Source organism: Spermophilus citellus (assembly GCF_964194105.1).
Source record: "Spermophilus citellus genome assembly, chromosome: 18".
Taxonomy (NCBI): Eukaryota; Metazoa; Chordata; class Mammalia; order Rodentia; family Sciuridae; genus Spermophilus; species Spermophilus citellus.
Window position 1 is genome coordinate 53838225 of NC_138200.1, and position 16772 is coordinate 53854996.

The window sequence follows — 16772 nt, forward strand, 5'->3', positions numbered from 1 at the left end:
TCCATGGTAAGTTGAGGAGCATCTGTAATTGATAATCTGGACTTCATTAAAATTAAAGATTTAGGTGGCACATGCCTGTCATCCCAGCAGCTCAGGAAGCTGCAGCAAGAGGACTGCAAATTCAAAGCCGGCCTCAGCAATTTAGTAAGACATTGTCAGCATGACCTTAGGCCTGAGCCTAAACAACTCCATTTTAAAACTCCAGTTTGAGACCTGCAGTCTCACCAGGTAGGCCTAATGGAGCCCTCTAGTATGGCCCTCAGGCTAAACAAGTCACTTCTCACCACCCTGCTAAAATCAAGTCTCTGAAAGGTGCCAGATAAGAGAGAAAGGCGCCAGATAAGAGAGAAAGGCAAAAAGATCAGGGTGGAGACCACCAGACCAGATGTTTTAACCCCAGGGTAAATGAGAGTCTGGTGGCAGCTGATAGGGATTGAAAGGGAGGTTAAAAGCCCCAAATTTTGATATAAATATTGGAGCAAATGAACATTCAGCCAGCCGACACTGATACACACAAGCCTGAGAGCCTGATGAGGACCTGGACTGACATTCCGACTCTTCTGGTCTGCCTAAACATCTGTGTTGTTCTCACTGCTTTCAAACTCTATAGCTACATCTTGACCCTGGTGAGAGCCACAACTTCTCCCTCTGACCTCTCCTTGACCAGCTGTCAGCTCCACCCCAGGAGAAACCTGCCTTGGTTCCTGATCTGATCACCAGGGTCTGAGTGAGTGTGCATCTGCTGGACTTAAAGACTAAGAGTTGAGACTTTTGATCTGACACTTGAAGTTAGCATGCAGAGGGACTGTCTGTTATAAGCCTGTCATGATTAAGTGTTTGCAGTACTTAGAATTAATCTAGAATTGTTTGCTGTGAATGAATTAATCTAGAATTGTTTGTTGTGAAGTGATTATTGTCGATTGCAGTGCAGAACATCAAGGATTGTCATTTCCTTGATTAAGAACCTATGGAGGGCTGGGGATGTGGCTCAAGCGGTAGCGCGATCGCCTGGCACGCGTGCGGCCCGGGTTCGATCCTCAGCACCACATACCAACAAAGATGTTGTGTCCGCCGAGAACTAAAAAATAAATATTAAAAATTCTCTCTCACTCTCTCTCCTCTCTCACTCTCTCTTTAAAAAAAAAAAAAAGAACCTATGGAGTGGGCTGGGGGTTTGGCTCAGTGGTAGAGCGCTCACCTAGCATGTGTGAGGCCCTGGGTTCAATCCTCAGCACCACATAAAAATAAGTAAAGGTATTGTGTCCACCTATAACTAAAAAAACAAAACAAAACAAAACAAAAAACCTATGGAGTGAAATCACATTAAGTGATTTGAGTGAATAAAATATTAAAAAGGGCAGAAGCACATGGACATTCTTTATCTCTCCCCTCACCGCAGATGTCACATCTTTTGTCCATTGTGACAGGCCCTAAGAAACTTAGTGAGACCCTGTCTCAAAACAAATAATAAAAAAGGTTGAGGAGGGCTAGGGATGTAGCTCAGTGGTAAAGCGCTTGCCTACTATGTATGAGGCACTGGGTTTGATCCTCAGCACCACATAAAAATAAATAAAATAAAGGTCCATCAACAACTGAAAAAAAAAAAGTTGGGGATATAGCTCAGTGACTAATCACTCCCGGATTCAATCCCTGGTGCCAAAATAATAATAATAATAATAGTAATAATAATAGGGGCTGGGGATGTGGCTCAGTGAAAGTGCACTTGCCTGGCGTGTGTGAGGCACTGGGTTCGATTCTCAGCACCAAAGAAAAATAAATGAAGTAAAAGTCTGTCAACAACTAAAAAATAAATAAGTAATAATAATAATTATTATTAATAAATAAAAATGAAATTAAAGACTTAGGCTCTGTGAAGGACACAGTGAAGAGAACAAGAAGATAAGCCAAAACTGGGAAGAAGTATATGTAAAACATATACCTGATAAAGAACTTTTATCCAAAATATACAAATAAATTTTGGGGGGGGTACTGAGGATTGAACCTAGGGATGCTCAACCACTGACAAAGAAGATATGCAGATGGCAAATAAATATATAGAGAAAATGTTCTACATTATGTTATTAGGGAAATGCAAATTAAAACAACAGTATCACCATACACTTGTTAGAATGGCCCAAATCCTGAATACTGATAACATGAAATGCTGGTGAGGATGTGGAGCAACAAGAACTCGATTCTTTGCTGATAGGAATACAAAATGGTATAGTCACTTTGCTACAGTTTGACTGTTTATTTATTAAAACTAAGCATACTTGAGAGAGGCATGATGGTACATGCCTCTCATCCTATTGACTCAGGAGACTAAGGCAGGAGGACTACAAGTTCAAGGCCAGCCTGGGCAATTTAGTGAGGCACAGTCTCAAAATAATAATTTAAGAAAAGACTGGGGATGTGGCTCCTGGGTTCAATCACCAGTACCTAAACATTCTCTTACCATATAATTTAATGATCACTCACGATGATATTTACCCAAAGGAGTTGAAAACTGATTTTCACACAAAAGTCAGTATATGAACATTTATAGCAAGCAGCTTTGTTCAGAATTGTGAAAACTTTGAAACAGCCAAGATGTCCTTTAGAAGGTAAGTAAATACATAAACTTTGGCACTTCAGATAATAGAATATTATTCAGCTCTAAACAGAAATGAACTATCAAACCATGAAAACAGCTGGGTGTGGTGGCCACATCCCTGTAATCCTAGCTACCCTGGAGGCTGAGGCAGGAGGATCTCAAGTTCAAGGCTAGCCTCAGCAGATTATTGAGACTGTCTCAAAATAAAAAAAGAAACTGTGAAAAAAACATGGAGAAACTTTATATGCATATTACTAAGTGAAAGAAGCCAATCTAAAAAGACTACATACTGAATAATTTTATGGTACATGTGGTACCTTAATATTCCTCTCCACTGCAGTGCTCTAACTACTAACACCACCAACCTGTGTTCTCCAACATCTACTATTGTATCTTCCTCTGTCAGTTGGGAATAATTAGAGTCTCTTCCTCTCTGAATTCTTTTAAGAATGAAAGGAGTTCAGGATGGCTTCTTTTTGTTTGATTGGTTGGTTTTTGGTACTGGGAATTAACCCAGGGGTGCTTTATCATTGAGCTACATCTCTAACCCTTTTTATTTTTTATTTTGTGATAGGATCTAACTAAGTTGCTTAGGGCCTTGCTAAAATGCTGAGGCTGGTCTTAAATTTGCCATCCTCCTGTCTCAGCCTCCCAGAGTTGCTGGGATTACAGGTATATACCACCCTGCCCAGTTTTTTTTTTTTTTTAATGTATATATGTATGTGTGTACATATGTATGCATTTTTGAAGTGTAGGTGATTGAACCCAGGGCTTTATGCATGCTGGACATGTACTTTACCACTAAGCTATTCTCTCAACCTCATAATTGGTTTTTATAAACCAGTATGATCAAACTGCAGCATAATACTATGTGGTAATCTCCTTGAGGTTGGTCATAACTCAACAGAAACAAAGAACTCAATTTCTGGGGATGATTAGATGATTTGCCAGGAATCATCTAATACCCAAGCCTTGTCCATGGACCAGTGTGTTCAAGGAGCCTGGCATGAACAGGTAACTGGCTGGGTTAGTAGATGAAGAGAGTAGTAAGGAGATGTCTCCATTTATAGCTCCTGACTCAGCCCAAGGGGGAGGGGGGTGAATTCTTTTGCAAGCTGAACTTTCCAGAAACAGCTAAAAAACCAAGTTGAATAACAATGCAGGCTCACACCACAGGGAAGGAGCACAAAGAATGCAGATTTTAGAGTTGGAAAGACCTGAGTTTAAATTCCTGCCTGGGTGTCCTTGGTTAATGTATTTAATATTTCTGAGCCTCAAATCCTTCATCTGTAAAATGTTAATACAAGTCTTTACTGGGAGTAGGTTGTGTGAGATATGATATAAGGTTTGTAAGGCATCTAGCATATCTGGCATATAGTAGGTGCCCTGTATATTATGACTTTTTTTGTCATTCCTATCAATAATTAACTAGGCTAAAGCCTGGCCAGGTGGTGCTTGCCTGTAATCCCAGCAGATTGGGAGGCTGAGGCAGGAGGATCATGGGTTCAAAGCCAGCCTCAGTAACATCAGGTACTAAGCAACTTAGTGAGACACCCTGTCTCTAAATAAAATACAAAATAGGTCTGGGGATGTGGCTCAGTGGCCCAGTTCCCCTGAGTTCAATCCTCAGTACCTCCCCCCACAAATTAACTAGGCTAAAATGCGCGTGCGCGCTCTCTCTCTCTCTCTCTCTCTCTGTATATATATATATATATATATATATATATATATATATATATATATATATATATATATTTCTTTTCTTTTTTTTTTTTTTTTTAGTTTTTTTGGTACCAAGGATTGAACCCAGGATGCTTAACCACTAAGCCACATCTCTAGCCCTGTTAAATATTTTATTTAGAGAGAGAATCTAGCTGAGTTGCTTAGGGCCTCACTTTTACTGAAGCTGGCTTTGAACTCGTGATCTCCTATCTCAGCCTCCTGAGCTGCTGGGATTACAGGCATGCACCACTGTGCCTGGACTTCCTTTATTTTTGATGATGAATACAACAAAATTTATATGACATTTGATAAATTTTAAAGAATAAATAGAAATACAATCATTTATCATATCCAAGGGGTATTGGTTCCAGGAACCCCCTCGATACCAAAATATAAGAAAATAATAAGATTTTTAAGGAGAGTAAATTATTGTGGATTAAGATGAATAATTATGGAGTGCTAGGTATATAGTGCAGTTGGTAGAGTGCTTGCCTCGCATGCACAAGGCCATGGGTTCAATCCCCAGCATCACCAAAAAACAAAAAAAAAAAAAAAAAAGAAAGAAAAAAAAAGATGAATAATTATATAAAATTGTTACTCAAAGCCAACCCCCCACCACCACCATTTTGGTGACCATAGGCCACAAGGACACAGTTATCATGAAACCATCATCCAACAACTCTGGGACTCAGACATTGACAAAGAGCACATTTCAGTCAGGTTTCTCTTTTATATACCACTTTCATATCACATGAATAAATCCAAATAATCAGTCATAAAGATTTCACAGACCTTCCTTCCTGTATAACCAAACAAATGAACAATGCAAGGGAAGCTGGGAAAAAAGAGAAGGTGTCCAAGTTCCGTTTCATGTGATCTTTTTATTATGGCCCTTATCACCACTCTTCCCCCACACAGATGTTCCCCATAAATGAGCTTGGCTCTGTGAGATTCATACCAGAATGGGATGGTCCAAAGTGGTTTGAAGAGAGGAACTCTCGCTTCCTGAAATGATTCTCTCCTGATATGAATGCAAATTTAGGAAGGAGCTGTCTAAGCCTTTTATAAAAATGTATATGCCCAAGACTGATTTGATTTCCTTCTGTCCTTTTGGTGCCTCTTTTACTTACTAGAGTGATGCTGTGGCTTTGGTTCATGACTTCAGTGAGTGACAGCTGGAAGTCAGCCCTTTCCTTCTGTCCTGATTCAAAAACAGTGGGGCGTTTCCCATAATTCGAGGCCCAGGTGCTTGGAAATACTGCCAACTACTTCTTCCAGCTTAAAAAACAAAAACAAAAACAAAACAAAACAAAAAAAAAAACCCAAAACTGTAATTGTATTCACTAATTCTGGATTTGGTCATGCATTCACATATCTCAAAAAAATCAGAAGATGTAAAAAGTGTAAAGTGAAATTTGTGTTATCTATGGCCCGGCTTCCCTGTTTCCTTCTCCAGTTCTACCAGTTTCTACAATATTTCTCTAAAATAGAAATTTTGTACATACCAAAAAAAACAAATTTATGTTTTCTTCTCTCTTTTATTCTTCTGTTTTACATTAATGATAGCACACTATACAAATGTATTTTTCATTTAAAAATTTTAAGAAATTTAGGGATATGGCTCGGTGCTAGAGCACTTGCCTAGCATGTGCTAGACCCTGGGTTCAATTCCCAGCACCACAAAAACACAAACAACAACAACCACAAAATACCAATGATAAAAATTTTTTAAAAATTTAACAGATACATAAAAACATAAAAATTATTCTATTTATGGGGTACTATATAAAGTTTTGATTCATTTATACATTATGTAGTGTAGTGTTATTTTAAATTTTTTTTCTCTCTCACCCCTGCCACTAGAATGGAGGCCGCATAAGGAAAGAGATTTTATTTTGTACAATGTATCCTCAGCACATAGAATGGTGCCTGGAACATAGCAATTGCTCAATAAGTATATTGTTGAGTAATTAGATGAAAATATTCAATTCTACATCTTGCTTTTTTCACTCTGATCATCTCATTTCAAAACAAGGAACTTTCTAACAGTGGGGCGTTCTTCATGACTGTGAAATGTTCCATTGGATTCATTATGATTTATCTAATCAGATCCTTATGATAGATATAATTTGTTTCTAATCCTTGGCTTTCACAAATAATGCATTCATATCCTTGCACAAACATCATGTCACACATGTGTGAATATATCTATTTGCAGGATAAACTTCTCAATGCAGAATAATAAGTCAATCAGTAAAGTGCATGTGGTCAACTTCTTTTAATCAAAAGCACCTTGCCATGTCTAAATAGCATTATCGAGGTTTGTGGCAGCTGACTATAGCCCTCTCTGGGGAAATCTATCATTAATGAAATTGTCCTGGTTTGGCCTGAATTTACTAGTTTACTTATTCTTGTTTTTTTTTTTTGTTTTTTTTTTTTGTACTGAAGATTGAATCCAGAGGCATATCCCCAGCCCTTTTCTATTTTTTATTTTGAAACAGTATCTCACTAGTTGTTTAGGGCCTTGCCAAATTGCTGAGGCTGGCTTTGAATTTGCAATACTCCTGCTTCAGCCTCCTGGGATTACAGGCCTGGGCCACCATGCCTGGCTCCTGCTAAACTTAACCGAAAAGTTCTACATAGGGTGAAACTGGTGGAACAACAGAGTTGAATCTCAAAAACATGATGAAGGAAGAAAGAAGCTAGACACAATAGAAAGCACTCTGCACTGTGTGATGCTATTTATATGTTGTCAAGTCAAGAACAGACAAGATGCATGCATCTAGGTGATAGAAATCAGAACAGTGGTTGCCTGGGGCTGGACACCATTGACCCGAAAAGGGTACTGGGGGACTTTCTGAGGAGCTGGGAAAGTTCAGTGTGGATTTGGGTGGTGATTATATGACTATACTTGACAAAACCCATTGATCTGAACTCTAAAATGTTGACATTTTATGTAAATATACCTCATTTAAAAAACATAAAAAACTTGAGTTGTATGGTCCTAATTAAGTTGTGTTGCTGCCTGTAAATGGCAGTCAAAATGGCAGTCATAATGATCTTTTTTCAGTTCCCCCAGCACACTGTGCTTTTTCTTACCTAACAGCTTTTCATGTGCTGTTTCCACTGCTTGCAACATTCTTTCCTCCCTTTTACCAGCACACAATTGTACCCATTCTCACACACACACACACAACTCACACATAAACTATCTTTTGTTTTGGTTTTTTTTTTTTTTTTTTTTTTTTTTTTTTTTTTTTTAGTACTTGGAATTGAATTCAGGAGCACTCGACCACTGGGCCACATCCCCAGCCCTATTTTGTATTTTATTTAGAGACAGGGTCTCACTGAGTTGCTTAGTGCCTCGACTTGCTGAGGCTGGCTTTGAACTCGAAATCCTCCACCTCAGCCCCCTGAGTGGCTGGAATTACAGGCATGTGCCACCAAGCCCCCGGCTATAAACAATATTTTTATAATCCCTCACCCCCACCCCAAGGTACTGGGGTTGAACCCACGGGCACTGTACCACTGAAGTATATCCTCAGCACTTTTTTATTTTGAAACAGGGTTTTGCTAAATTGTCAATTGTGATTCTTCTGCCTCAACCTCCTGAGTAGCTGAGATTACAGGCATGCACCACTATACCCTGAATCTTTTTACAGTTCACTTTGTGTCAAAATACATAATACTAGAGAAACAGTTGGAATGATACACATACTATTATAACCTGTGTGAATGACTTTGCAAAACTCAGGCATCAGAAACTACACATTTCTCAATTCTGGATACTTGAATGTAACTCTGTCTATCTTCTAGGTGGAGGTGGGAGATATAATCTCCCAATAATTTTTTTTGTCATACTGCGCACATGGCCTCCTGAGATTTGAGAAGTATCTGGAGTTTAGAAAATTCAGGAAAATTGGAGAAGGGCCTTGGTTCATCCAGTGGCAACTGAGATGTTCATGATTCTGTGTAGATGACTTAAAGGTAGAAGGCCCAGTTTTAGTGTCAAAGGCCAACTATTAGGACCTCTTGGATTGTCTGAGACCTAGGGAAATACTTAATGCTCAGTGCTGCTGATGCCTCCAGTCACCCCCACCCTGCTGTCTGCTGGGGTTCTGTATGGGACTGAAGTGGGGGGGGGTCTCTGTCACTCTGCCACTTGCCTTCCCTTCTCTCTCCCAGTTGGATTTGAACTTTAAAAACCCTTCTATGGAAAACAGGCAGCAGCTAGGCAGGGGATGAGAGGGATTTGGGGAGCCCTGGTAAGTTCCAAGGTTGAATTCAACAATAAATAACCAGTAAGAAAACCAGAGAAGAGGACTGGAAGGGAAAGGTGAAAGAAATAGCTTTTTTTCCCAAGCTTCTAAGAGAGTTTTGCAAACAATTGAAGTAATTAAAAGTTCTCAGAAGTAGCCGCTATTGCCCTTTTCACCGAGGGAATGTGGGCCAAGCATGATATATTAAGAGAGGGAGCTGCTCTATTGAAGTTAAAAATAATCTTCTGTCACATGGCTAATTTGTTGGAATGCAGCAATAAAGGGCTGTGGGCAGAGGGAGAGCTGGAAGCAGCTGGGGAGTTTGCAGGCAGAGAGTATGCCCTGGGGACTGTGTACACAAGGAGAGAAAAACAGCGTCACAGCTGACTTAGAGCACCTTATCAGAAAACCCACAAAAAGGCAGGAAGAAGTGAAAGCAGGTTCAAGTTCAGAGCCATGACCTTTGGGTTTATATCACACAGTGAAGGGACGGGTCAGAACTTGTCACCTGTGCTCACGGGATGCTGATTCACTCAGCAAGGAAGAAGGCTTTCCAATCCCTCTGCCTTTGAATCCGTTTCAAAAAAGTACATAACCCCAAGGAGATTTTTTATCCTGAATCCATGGGAAAACCAATGTATAGGGTCTTGGGTGGAGGGGAGGAACCCTCAAGAATACAAATCCTAGTTGGGGCACTGGAGATCTTTAAACTTTTGGAATTAAGTTAGAGTTGAAAGGGAGTGGGGAAAGTGATTTTGTATAATCCCTGCATTTTCCACTTGAGGCAACAGGCTGAGGGGATGACTTGCTCAAGGTTACTTAATTAGCATGTGACAGAGCTAGAGTCAAACCTGTCTTAAACTAGAGAGGAAGGACAAAGTGGTTAGGAAGACAGGGTTCAGATGGCCCTGGTGTCAAATCCTGACTCCATCAACTGGAAGATCCTTTGGCGAGTTCCTAACCCATCTCAGTTTTACCATCTGTAACATGGTTGTAAGCATAGTACCCATCACCTAGAATTGCTATAATGCATGTAAAATGCTTAGTACAACATCTAGCTCAAAGGAAATGCTTAGTAAAAGGTTAGGCTGGGTGGGGGTGGCACATGCCTGCAATCCCAGAGACTCAAAAGGCTGAGGCAGGAGGGCCACAAATTCAAAGCCAGCTTCAGCAATTTAGCAAGGTCCTAAGCAACTTAGCATGGACATTGTCTCAAAATAAAAAAGATCTAGGGATGTGGCTCAGCAGTTAAGCACCCAAAGTTCAATAAGGATACCAAAAGAAAAAAAAAGGCATTATTATCACACAGATTCTCCTAATATCTTGCATCAAATTTCTTTTTTTTTAATTTTTAAAAAAATTTTTAGTTGTAGATGGACACAATACCTTTATTTCATTTATTTATTTATTTTTTATGTGGTGCAGAGGATCAAACCCAGGGCCTGGCATGTGCTAGGTGAGCGCTCCACCGCTGAGCCACAATCCCAGCCCCTTGCATCAAATTTCTAGTGTTTTTTTTTTAAATAGTATCTTTATCTTATTTAATATTTTTATGTGGTGCTGAAGATCGATCCCAGGGCCTCACAAATGCAAGATAAGTGCTCTACCACTGAGCTACAACCCCAGCCCATCTAGCACTTTTTTTTAAGTGTATGGTGTTTCTCCAAGTGACATGTATCACTTTTTTTTTAAGTTGTAGATGGACACGATGCGTTTATTTTGTTTACTTATTTATATGTGGGTGCTGAGGATTGAACCAGTGCCTCACAGGCAAGTGCTCTGCCATTGAGCCATCCCCCCACCAGCCCCTTCCTAGTGCTTTTATTCGGATTAACTTGCCCAAACATCATCCTCTTTGGTTTAGGTGGGATTCTCTTTCTCCTCTTACCATCGCAACTCTCATCTACCACATCTAAAGAAAAAGAGGATAGTCGGACTTAATCTCTCCATCCTCAGGTAAATAAACTCTTTCTCTAGCATTTCCTGCATTCGAACGCATCCTGTGATTTGTCTTTTCTTAAGCCGTACATTCTCCAAGCTATATTTTCATTATGGTTTCCAAATTGTGGACAAGCTGAAAGAGGGTGGATGTGAAGAGGCAAGTATTGCTGCTACAAATGCAGCAACCAAATCTGTTAGAATATTCTAGAATACTTGACCAGTTTTTCAACTTAAAATGGGCACCACTAAGAGAAGGGACTCATAAGATCCAGGGGAGGTTTGTGGCAGTCTGAGTACTCCTTGGAGAGGGAGGCCAAGTTCTGTGTGTGAGTATGCGCTGCAGAGAACAGAACCCCACCTCACACTAACTTGAGCTGGGAGTTTAAAAGAAGAAAAGGCGAATTTAGTGGCTCTTGTAACCAAGACACCAGATTTCGTTTGTGACTAGATGCAAGTGTTCAATAATGTCCTTAAGGCACCTTTCTGCTTTGTTGGGCTCTATTCTTCAGACTGAATCTTTCCACTTGGCAGATACAGCTCCAGCCTTCTTTCTTTTCCACTTTAGTATTCTTAAAGCAGTAGTCTTCCCTAACTGCCCCCACCTTGCTTAACTCTCTTGTTGGTTTCCTTAAATCATGCCTGATTCCTGAAACAAAGGGCCAAATAAAGGAGCTTCTCTGATTGGGTAGATCGGATCACGTGGCCCATCCTGTCACCAAAGGGAGGCAGAACATACTGATTATGTAGGATTAGGTAGTAGGCAGCCCTACTGCCTTCACACAGAATGGAGTAAGAACAATTTCTCAGAAGCTGGGGCTCCTAAAAGGGAAAGGCCGACAGGCAATTATTTCCATAACACAGTGCCTAGGTGCATTTTTCTGAGATAGTGGTTTATTTTTATTTATTTTTATTTTTTTAAGATGTTTTCAGTTGTTGATGGACCTTTATTTATTTATTTATGTGTGGTGCTGAGGATAGAACCCAGTGCCTCACACATGCCAGGCAGGCGCTTTACTACTGAGCCACAACCTCAGCCCCTGAGATAGTGACTGTTTATAACTTGCTTCACAGTCTTATAATGTTCTATGATCCAAGAAACAGTATGGACTTTAGAGAGGAAAATGCTTCCTCCTACTCCAGATAGTTCCTTCACTGTGGAGGGTCATGAACCAATGTAACCCAGGCTGCTCTTCACCCTTTTATCCTGCACATAGGAGAAGGAGGGTATTAAGAAAAATTGGGCATGAACCACTCGGTGTCTTCCTCTTTCTGGGCTTCTAGGATCAAAATGCTGGGAGGGGGCTTAATGGTAGAGTGCTAGCCTGGCATGCGTGAGGTCCTGGGTCATTCCCAATTTTGGCGGGGTGGAGGTGGGCGATGCTGGGAAGGAGCATGCTCTGTCATTGCCTGGGGCTGGTGAAATAAGCAGGGAGCTGGGGATGTGGCTCAGTGGTTAAGATCCCCTTGGTTCAATCCCTGGTACCAAAACTCCCCTATAAACAGGAAGCTTGTTTAGCACACACACTCAGCCAACTCATGGGTTACCTTAACCACTGAGTCACATCCCCAGCCCTTTATATATTTTATTTTGAGAAGGGTCTTCCTAAACTGCTTAGAGCCCCTCGAAATTGCTGAGACTGGCTTTAGAACTCATGATCCTCCTGTCTCAGTCTCCTAAGCCTCTGGAATTATGGGCGTGCATCACTAATGCCCAGCTCCAACCTATAGCCTTTATTGGAAGATAATTCATTTTCTGGCTTTCTTTTCTCCCTCAATTAGTTTAGAGCTGGGAAGGGAGAAGGCTTGCTATTAATTGAATCCCTATAGTCAACAAGAAGTTGGGCACATTGGTGCATCCTTCTAAACCCAGCAACTCCGGAGGCTGAGGCAGGAGGATTACAAATTCAAGGGCAGCTTCAGCAATTTTAAAGATGGACACAATATCTTTATTTTATTTATCTTTACATGGTGCTGAGGATCGAACCCAGTGCCTCATGTGTGTGAGGCAAGCGCTCTACTGCTGAGCTATAACCCCAGCCCCAGCTTCAGCAATTTTTGTGAGACCCTAAGCAAATTTGTGAGCCCTGTCTCAAAATAAAAAATTAAAAGGACTGGGGATGTAGCTCAATGGTAAAGCACCCCTAGGTTCCATTCCCAGTACCAAAAAAGAAAAAATCCTCAAGAACCACCAACCCACAGATTCACCCTCTTATTCTCCCCCTTTCTTATTAAGGTCACAAGAGCAAGGAGCAATTCCTAGGGAACTCACAGGAACAGTGGAGTGCTCAGAGGTACGTTGCAATAAAGGCACGGAAGCTAGATTTACTTATATCAGCAGGAGAAACAAACTTTTATTTCATATGGTAAGGGGCAGGCAGGAACAACACAGAGGTGATTCAACAGTGGCCTGGGATACAGCTCAGTGGTAGAGCTGCTTGCCTTGCAGAGGCGACACTGAATTTCATCCCCAGGACCAGGTGGTAGGAAAACACACACACACACACACACACACACACACACACACACACACACAAAATTAGACTCCAGCAGAGCCATGTGGAGGGTGTGGCATCCCTGGTATTTTTCCATAGCCTCATCTGACCAGGATCATAGTCACATTTGTCCCCCACCTCTCTCCTCCCACTTTTATCCTCTGTGCCCACCTCTTAGAAAATAAATTGTTTCACTTCCACAGAGATGTGCAGGAGATTGGGACACACAAACCAATTTAAATTAAAATACATTTTATTATTATTTTAAATTACAAAAGGAATGTATGATCTTTGAAAAAACTAAAAAGATATAGAAAAACATAAAGGTGAAAGGTAAAATTAACTACGACTCTCAACTCTTGAACTACCTTTTAGCATTTTGATTTATTACTGTCTAAACTTTTTCTAACTATTTTTTTCTACCCTTTTTTCTTTTCTTTCTTTCTTTCTTTTTTTTTTTTTTTTAAGTACTGGTGATTGAACCAAGGGACATTTTACCACAGACCTACATCCCCAGCCCTTCAAAAACTTTTAGGCAAGCTGGGCCATGGTGGTGCACGTCTGTAATCCCAGCAGCTCAGGAGGCTAAGGCAGGAAGATCACGACTTCAAAGCCAGCCTCAGCAATAGTGAGGCTCTAGGCAACTCAGTGAGACCCTGTCTCTACATAAAATACAAAATAGGGCTGGGGATGTGGCTCAGTGGTCATGTGCTCTGAGTTCAATCCAAAAAAAATTTTTAGACAAGGCCTCACTAATTTGTCCATGTTGACCTCAAACTTATGATCCTTCTGCCCCCGCCTCCTGAGTTGCTGAGATTCCAGGAATGTGCCACCCTACCTGGCTCATTATTCCTGTAAAATTTTTATACAAGTAATTCAAATAATATAGAAGTGCATAGTGTAGAAGATAAAAATAGTGTATTCTGTTGTTTCTCTTAATATTGTGATGTATATATACTATTAAATGCTTTTTTGATTTTACCACTTCCCTTTCTCCTGGCCTCAGTTGAAAGTAATGATGCTTGTTAGAGAAGGTCTGGTATGATAGCACCCATTTAACAGATGAAGAACTGAGGCTGTCAGACTTGCCCATAGTCATACCTGCCTCCTGCTTATGTGGCCAGGGTCTTGATAGGCAGCTTCGGTAAGAAAAGGTGGGAAGAGACAAGATTTCCACTAGTCAGGGCCATTGACCTTCCTTCTCTACCAGATATACCCTCACATCTATTCTTTCTCATGTTAGTCCGTTCAGTTCCAAGAATTTGATTATGGGAACATATAGATGCAAATGAACAAAGAGTCAATGGAAAGTTCTTTATCAGCAGAAGAGCTATTTTATTCAATGTGTTTCCTTACATGAGTTGGGACAATAAGGGGAAAGAATGAGAAGAAATAAAAGGCCAGTTATTTAGACCACTTTCAATGAATCACCCTCCAATGTCATTACCCATCTCTAGTCTGGAAAACCCTGAGTTTTTTCATGCCAAGAAAAACAGAGGGCAGGAAGAAACAAATTATGACCTTGTTTGTGTTTTGCGTCTTAACTATTTGATTTATAGGACTTGATTCAGTGATTATGGATGAAAGAAAATATTTCATTTCAGTGTCCCAAACCTAACCTGAACTTAACCGGGGGTGGGTCTCACGTCCACAGCTCAGAGTTAGCACAAAATTAAAATGCTCTGGAAATAAAGCAGTAGGGCTGCCTGTAGGCATTTTCAACCAAGTAGCAAGGTCAAATTCTTTCCCACACTCCAATATCAAAAAACTCTCTTTAGAAATTTCACCCTTTCCCCTCATTCCAGAAGTTGGGCATTTATTTACTCAATAGATGGTTATTAAGTACCTACTGTGTGCCAAGCACAATATCACACACTGAGGATACAATAGTGAACACAGAGATCAGTTGACACATATGTCAGAAAATATCATGTAGCCATGAATTCTATGGCGTGAAAGTAAATAGAATGATGCGTTAGAGAGGTGGCCACTAGGACTCAGTGGTGGAGCACTTGCCTAGCATGTATGAGGCACTGGGTTCAATTCTCAGTACCGCATATAAATAAATAAAGGTTCATCAACAACTAATAAAATATTTAAAAAAATTTTTTTAAAAGAGAGAGGTGGCCACTAGGACGAGGTACTAGCCAAAGCCTCATTTAGGTTCTGGCATTTAAATCTAGATTAGATTAAGACCAATACATGAAGTTAGGGTTGGGGAGACCATCCAGGGAGAGGGAATATCCTCTAAGACAGTCAGGTGCATGCGTATAGAAATTAACTCATCTCAATTCAAGAAAATTCTTGGCCATTAGGATTATTTTTCAGAACTTTATCTGAGTAGAAGATTGGTCAAATCCTTTCTGACTTTAAACCATAGAAACAGATATTCACCCTCAAACATAAGAAGATACATGCAAATTATAACTATAATGAGAAGTTACTCCAGACATAGTGGTGTATGACTGTAATCCTAGCCATTCAGGAGGCTGAGGAAGGAGGAGCCAAAGATTGCCACCAGCCTCAGCAATTTAGGGAGGCCCTAAGCAGCTTATCGAGACCTTGTCTCAAAATAAAAACACAAAAAGAACTAGGGATATAGCTCCAGTGGTAAAGTACTCCTGGGTTTAATTCCTAGAACCAAAAACTAACCAACCAACAAACAAAAAACCCTGCAATGTGATACAAATGTGATTGGCATACTTTGAAAGCTTTAATAATACCTATATGTTGGGTTGGGTAAACTGGCACTCAAATGCATTGCCAGTGAGAAATAAATTTATGCAATTGCTAACATTACAAATGCATATGCCTTTGACCTAGAAGTCCCATTCTTCTTGTGTGTGTGTGATTATGTAAGATCAAGTTCATTAATTACAGTAATCTCTGAAATTGCAAAACACTGGAAGCAATCCAAATCTCTATCAGCATAAAACTAGTTAAACTGTGTCACATTCATATCAAACTGTAAAATTGTGGAAAACTATGCAACTGTCAAAAAAGAACAAGGAGGTTCTCTCTGCGTTAATGTCTAAACTTTTTTATTTTTCAGTGCAGGGGATCAAACCAAGGATCTTGGGCATGTGAGACAAGCACTGATATCTGTACATTCCTAAGATATGTCCTTAAGTTAAAAAAAGCAAGATGCAGAACTGTAAGTTGTTTGTTATCTTTTATATTAAATAGAAATACTAACTTGCATTTGCAAAAACAAACTCAGGAAAGATATATACACAATTAATAAAATTGATTATCTGGGGTGGGTGAGTGAAAGGGATGGAAACTGGGTAGAAAAGTTGGGTAAGATATTTTCCTTTTAAGTTTCATTGTTTTCTTTTTAACTTTAGGATCAAGTGAGAATATTATTGATTCAAAAATTTTTAAATTTGATTCCTCTCCTGCTACCACTTAAGTGACTTATTACTTAATTCATAACCACCTCACTTCTTTAGCTACACACACAAGAAGTTCCTACTTGAATCAATGGTTAATAAAGAGTACATTAGTTCAGATAAATGTTTTATTTTTCTTGGTACTGGGGATTGATCCCAGGGGTGCTCTACCAATGAGCCACATCCCCAGTTCTCCTTCAGCTGGGTTGCTGAGGCTGGCCTGGAACTTTTTTTTTTTTTCCAATTCCCAGTACCCTGCCCCCCCCCAAAAAAAAGATATTTAAATAAAGCTGGTTTTTATTTTTGTGGGGGTTCCTGGGGATTGAATTTAGAGGCACTTAACCACTGAGCCACATCCTCAGCCTTATTTTGT

General features: G+C 40.1%; 1 long non-coding RNA gene across 3 annotated transcripts in view; it reads left to right on the forward strand.

Annotated features, from left to right (window-relative positions):
- Nucleotides 1-16772, forward strand: part of LOC308638258 — a 30980-nt gene that overhangs the window by 9338 nt on the left and 4870 nt on the right. For 2 of the 3 annotated variants that reach the window (XR_014019798.1, XR_014019799.1), the window contains exons 2-5: nt 611-727; nt 10439-10530; nt 12749-12806; nt 16060-16161. This is a non-coding gene — a long non-coding RNA (uncharacterized lncRNA). The remainder of the gene's footprint in view (nt 1-610; nt 728-10438; nt 10531-12748; nt 12807-16059; nt 16162-16772) is intronic. The other variant, XR_014019800.1, reaches the window with a different exon arrangement.